This window comes from Schistocerca piceifrons, chromosome X (assembly GCF_021461385.2).
Source record: "Schistocerca piceifrons isolate TAMUIC-IGC-003096 chromosome X, iqSchPice1.1, whole genome shotgun sequence".
NCBI classification, from domain to species: domain Eukaryota; kingdom Metazoa; phylum Arthropoda; class Insecta; order Orthoptera; family Acrididae; genus Schistocerca; species Schistocerca piceifrons.
In genome coordinates, this window is record NC_060149.1 from 624,042,474 (window position 1) to 624,049,466 (window position 6,993).

At 41.5% G+C, this 6,993-nt stretch overlaps 1 pseudogene; it reads right to left on the reverse strand.

Annotated features, from left to right (window-relative positions):
- Window positions 1-821: 821 nt before the first annotated feature.
- Window positions 822-4,590, reverse strand: LOC124722559 (annotated as a pseudogene).
- Between the last annotated feature and the right edge of the window lie 2,403 nt (window positions 4,591-6,993).

Below are 6,993 nucleotides of genomic sequence, written 5' to 3' on the forward strand. Positions count from 1 at the left end.
GACATTCGACTTTGGTACTTCGAGCAGAAATGTTGACCATAGTGCTGCGGTGGAGTAATGGCCAGCATTTCTGTCTAACGGAAAATAAGCTAAAGATATGAACTGAATGTGTGTTGGGGAGGGCATTCGACTTTGGGGGTTCATGCAGTGAAGTTGACCACCGTGCTCCGGTGAAGTAATGGTGAGCATTCCTGTTTAGTGAACGAGAAGACAAGGAGTCGAGCCCTGGCCGTGACACAAATTTTAAGTCATTTCTATAGCTTCCATCATCATCGTAACTTCTTTACTTGGCGTAATCAGTGTTAAATATGGTCTCCTATGATCATACGGATACTAAACTAGTATGAAGCTCACAGACCACTGTTTTTACGTTGACAAAATTTTACTTCCACTTTAAGTAGTGCAATAAAACAAAACTACGTCGTGCGTCTTTATGATCTGTGTTGTTTATGCCTTAACTGAAGTAATACGTTTCAAAGACGTCTCTCCACAAACATATGTTCCTACAGGCAATAACTTAACAACCATTACAGAACAATCTTCCTTCTATTGCCTAGAAATATTTTATTTTATACTGTCTAAATGCACTTTCACAGGCTAGAATGGTTTTCAGTACCACATGAACAGAATACAGGACGGCAATCTCGTAGCTGCATAAGACCTACACCTGCCACCGACATTCATACATTGTAAACTATTACAAACGGTACAACAAGGGCTAAGCGGTTAAAATGCGTACAATACGAAAATTTGAATTACTTTTAATCAGGTATGTGCAGTGAGTAACGTTCACACAAATATGAGCACCAGTTCGAAAGTACTTACTGTTTCTCATCACCAAGATCAAGCTTAACTTCTGAAGAATCTAAATCTACACCTGCAGCTCGGCAGAAAATGTCCACCAAATCCAGACAAGTTGTTCCAAAATTTGTAGTGGCATCGTATGATCTGCAAATAAATATCTGCATTTCACTCTGTTCGGAATGCAGGAGGGCAGTGTGGGTTACCTTCCATCAGAATGATTGCCAACAATTAGTAATAAAATGACATTTCACAAATATGAAGACATACGCAACTTAAGTGATGCTCCTTCTTGGGAAACATCCAACAGAATGAGGTCTTTGAGATTATTGTAACTCTTCTAAAACACTGAAGTCCTGCCACTGTGCTTCTGATAGATGCCTACGTAGAGTCCAGAGCTAGGCCACGATGCCTACGGCGCCCAAGTCTCGGAGACGACGGACGAACACTGCACCATGTAGACTCGGCGGTAACTTGAGACTGTACACGACTCGGCGCTCTGAAGATAATTGTCCGCCATAGCTCTGTGTCCTCGTACTTATCGAGGCATCGACCAATCGCTATCCACATACGTGATGCCGATGGGTTGACAGCTGTATCCCCCGACGGACCCCCCTATAGTTCGTACTAACAACCCATGGAGCTGGTGCGCTACGAGTGTTTCGAACGCGGCTTATCGATTGAGGTGCGGCGCTCTCTGGAGGCGTGAGTACCTTCACCACACACTCCCCACGTCTGTTGACTCGTAGTAACCGCTTACACCGGCAAATTTATGATATATAAGACCAAGAAAATCCTGAAAAGGTCTGATTTCTGCTTCGGGTTGGCATATCAACGGTGATTGAAACCGTAGCAGTGAACTAACACTTGGCTGTTACCTGATGAGTGAAACAAGAGACACATATATGTATCTGTGTTGATAGATCATCCCTTGTATTTGGTATGATGATCCATGAGACAGGTACAGCGAGTGTCTTGGCCCGTCTGTTTTCACCTTGTCGGGGACATACGACGATCCGCAATACACTTTTTTACAATGTGCGACTTCTTCCCCTGATCGTACGCTAAAAACGTGGACATCTTCCAAAACAATTTTATTGAGTTTCTTTTCAAGCACATACGTACCGCCGTATATTGCACTAAATCGAGTGAACCCACGAGGTACCTCTCCAAGACCGTACATAGGGTGCAGATACCGAGATCTTCCATATCGGGACAAGGAATCACTATACAATTTAATCCTGCGAATTGTTTCGATTGCGCTACAATGCAAATAATCATCATCTCTGTACAATGCTAATGCGTGTCCCGTAAAATCTTGGGTGTTCTCGTCAAGACCTAATTTGTCATACAACTGTTGCATTGTACATGTATTCTGATCTGTTTCTTTATAAGTTTCCGGATCATATTTTTTAAGATTAACGTCATATACAGGACACTTGCGAAAACACGTTGTCTCAAACATTTCTATCAAATCAGAAGCTAAAGTTTCTTTATGGTGACACGAACCTTCAAAATTTTGCCGACTCTCTAACCACAGTTACTCTCTACAGATTTGAATCCAAGATATGGTGTAACTCCAGTATGGATCAACAACTTTACTAGGGACTCTTTTGCCCTAAAAGATTTCGGGATGAGATCCACATTCCAGTCTCTAATTCTTTCGTAGAGTTCAGCTGTCCACTTAACTCCACATACGGCTGTGATACGATTTTCTCGTAGCACCGGTGCCCCACACGGGACGAAAATTTTGGCTTCCTGACTACCTGGATTGAATTACAGTCTATTCAATGCAGTCGTTTCTTACTCGGACGAATCACCATTAAGCAGCTAACTCAGATAGCCAGTGCATATATTCAACGTGATTTTGTACTAACTGAAATACACTGGTCTTCAAAATTAAAGCAACAAATCACTGTTTCCCCGTCCTGTGTCTAATTCACTACATAATCAAACAAACTGTCAACAAATGTCCGTACGTTCGTATTCCGCACGGAAGATAGCATTCCACCCAAGGAACAACCATGCCAACGATGAGGTCAGGGCACCAATCAAACGGGATGGTGTTTGCAGGGTGTTCACAATGTACAATCTCTGTTTACACAGTCACAGGCGGAGCTCTGTGGCACAGAGTAGACGCCAGCAAGGCTCCCAGCGGTAGAGGGACATAGGAAAAATGTTTCAAATGGTGCTAACCTAACTGACTTAAGGACATCACACACATCCATGCCCGTGGCAGGATTCGAACCTGCGACCGTAGCAGTCCACGGTTGTGGACTGAAGCACCTAGAACCGCTCGGCCACAGCGGCAGGCGGACATAGAAAGAATGGAAGCAGGACAGTCGAAGGCTCATGTGTCCCGATAGATTAACGTGAATCGTTCCATGTCTATGATAACAGTTATCAGTTTAGGCTAAAAGCATTTGACCACTAAGCAACACCTGGGTAAACATAAGAACAAGTGCGCTACTCGGTGACCATCTTGGCCATGAATTATGCTAATTATAATGCCAGTTACAGTCTATTAACTTATATTATAATGACAGTTATCGGTCACAAATTTTTAGTAAATCAACAAAACAAGGGCCCAAGTGAGTGGTTTGTTTACATAAGGTCATTAAATGAGGCTCTGGAAAGTGGCCAGTTTGTTTACATATGAGAACAGTGGGCCCTTTTGTCATGAAACTCTCAAAGCTTCACTACCTTTGTTTTGCGTTTTTGCACTCACAGTCGTTGAGCAGGGAATCTGCTGTGCATTATTCAACCAAGACTGGAAATAACTGTATCTGAGGAACCTCTTTGGGCTATAATGAGACAGGTAGTGAGGGGTGACCAAAGAGTGGTCAAGGTGGCCTGTCATTTACTGAGAGACAAAGGAAGCGAATCCGCAACCATGCTGCTCTTGTAGGTACAGATTGTCTGAGGAACAATGTTTCCCGATTATTTTGATATGAATGCTGCCGTAATAGTTCAGTTTGGCGGGTCCTTGTGCCACGAATCATGTGGGTTCTGGATCACTTACAGGTGCTTCAGGAGGAATAGGTTTACTTACGGTGTCTCCTTTTCCCTCTTTAAAATGTTGTAGAAGTGTTTTTCTTTTTATTGCTATGTAGACTGCTGATTTAAGTTCTCAGTTTTGTGATACTTTGTTTTTGTGGCTAATCACGTGTGTCGTGAGTAAGCAAGATACAGTATGTAACAGGTCGAATAAATGTTTCCAGTGTGCCCTTCGTAATCCTCAACGCACTACAGAACCGGTTTTGCCATTTATACCGATGTAGCCTGCTGAATTAATTATGCAGTTTTGTGTTGCTTTCTTTGTGTGACGAACTACGTAGATTTCGAGTGATTCCATTGTGTCTCTTTCCCCTCTCTGAACACTACAAAAGGGGTTTCGTTTCCCATCCATCTAAAAATTATGGCGATCAGAGAGATTATTTTTTCTGAAGAAACACGTGTAACGCGCCATGTGCGAGTCCATAGATGAAGCAATGATATGAAATAACTTTAATTCAAATTCAAGGATGAGATATCTTGGCTCATTTTGAACCAGTGTAGCTATCCTGTGTGTGTTGTGTGTGTTGCGTGTGTGTGTGTGTGTGTGTGTGTGTGTGTGTGTGTGTGCGCGCGCGCGTGTGTGTGTGTGGTGTGTCAGTTTGTGTGTGTGTAGTACCATTGTTTTGATATACTTTCCTTTCCCTGTATTACTATTACCAACCGTTCCTCCTATTACTGTCACTTAATTGAGAACCTTCAGAGATTCTTGTACCTCAACTCTCCTTTGCCCATCTGGAACGGGAGTTTGTCCTTACTATTGGTGTAATCTGTCATATAATTGATAAAGGATTCTAATAAATGACGTTTTAAAAGTGTGCCTTGTTAGCTTAATTTATGTTTCCTGCTTCGAGCAACCGTTATAGACGTGTGGCATGTTGGATTCCTGTATAATGAAAGCATGATAATTTTCAAGGCTTTATTTGTTACTCAATTCCTACCGCACTATCACAAAATGAAATGCGTATTAGTGTTTCCGTTAGGCTTAAGTTCGCAAACGTCCCAGTACTTGAAGTGTGTTTTATCTCTCCTGTTATTAACGAGACATTATCAGAATGCTGAAATGTGTATAAGTGCTGATATCTCCAGATGTTCTTTAGCCTAGCCAACAGAGACCATAAAGGGTCGACTGTAGGGAAAAATTTTTTGTAGTTGCAAATTGGTAGGAGGAAGTGTTGGGAACAACATACAAATTTCCTGATCAGAGGGGTGGGAGTGTGGGAGTGGGTGAGCGAATAAAGGCCACTTTTTTAAATATCTCCAAAACTGCAACTTCTGGCGAGAATGTGTAGCAGTGAAAAACTCGAACGATATTAAATTTTCTACAAAAATGTCCGACCTATTCCTTCTCTAGCACTAATAATTTCCGCGGTGCAGGGGATGGAAACACCGCAGATGTGTTTTAATGGTGCAAGATGCAAATATATTCTGAAATGAAGTTGATTAACAACAAATATTAATCATATCTAACTGCAGTATAACCGCAATCATAGGTAAATTGTGTTCTGGCGGTGCGACAAAGTGGCAGGAGGGGGGGGGGGGGAGGGGTTACTGGGTTGGGGTGGGTGTGTTGCAGTATTTATTTAAGGGAAGGCAGGTCGTCAGACTGTGGTCATGCAGTTCCATTCTTAATAGATCTGCCAACTGTTAAAGTCCGGGAACAGTTTATCCCTTCGTACGTTTCTCCTGCACTTTAATGTGGTACACATGTTAAATAGTTCTTAACCTCCTTCATTGAACAATAAACCTGAACTGTATGCAATTGAAATACTATTTTTAATAATTAACGATATTTCCATCCCTTGAAATGCGGAAACCACTAGTCCAAGGGGAAAAATTTATTAATATCTTTTTCGGAGGAAATTTAATATCGTTTAATTTTCTACTGGGAAATATCTTCAATAGAAGCCGCGCATTTCGAGATGTTAAAAGAACGTAAAGTAAAGTCTTTAAACACACCCTCTCCCTCCAACCCCACCCTCACGCCCACGCCCACGCATCACCGCTCACGATTTTTAGTATGTTTTTCGTTACTCTTCCTCCACCACTGTACAACAATTGACGACTACACAAATTCTTTCCTCTATTTTCCTTGGTTGACTGGATTAATTGATTTAAATCGCAATTTGCATACTAATTTCCTTTGTGAAGTTTTTGTTTCATTGAATAATTAAGTAGATTGCATATCGTTTCCGCGTGTCATAATTTCATCCATCTATTTAATTTATAGAATACTACGGGCTACTTGCAAAATTAGGTGTAAAAACTGCGCTTTTAAATATCACTTAAATACGATTTATATGTCTGAAAGGAAATTGTGGTGTCGTTTGCCACAGACATCACAGTGGTATGGCAGTACATAGTTTATAGGTTGCCACCAAATATTACTAGTACCGCCACGAGAGGCAGCCACACAGCAAATGTGGCATCCAATGGGCGGCCGCTACATATCCTTGGCGCAGGCAGCGACTATATCGACGTGCGTAAGAGGCCACCGGAGGCTGACAACTTTCTTCTCTATGGAGAACGCCACCCCTGAGTATACAGCCTCTCTCTATCAGTGACTCCAGTATTATGAAGTGGCTACGAAATGGAACATCCTGGACCTACTATGAATCTGACAGCTCGTGAATTCAGCAACTCACAGAGTTGAGTAAATACTTTTCACATAACTGTTGTTGTCTCTCATTACCTGCTTCCTGCCACATAACACACGTATCGCTGCAGGATATAAAGCAAATCATGCTTGGAGAATGTCGACTGTTCATCAATAAATTTATTTCGCAACTAAAAATAGAATAAGAGCTCTAGCGACAACTTACAAAAAGAGCAAAAAAAGAAGCAACAAACTTCTGCTGACGTACATGCCGATTTTTATGGAGGAGGCATTATGGACTGTACATTACGAGGCATTATCTCAATGTGTCGTACGTTAATTTTTCTTCAGTTTTTTGAAAAGGAGTGCTCAGACGAACTTACTTTCACATATCTGAACTATATTCATCGATATGGTGAGCAAATCTTATTGTTACGGTTTTTGCAATGTTTCTGTTGTGATCAGTAGTGTATTGTGCATTCTTTCATCTGATATTCCTGCTCTATTCTTTATGATTAACAGGACTTGCCTAAAGAGAAAAA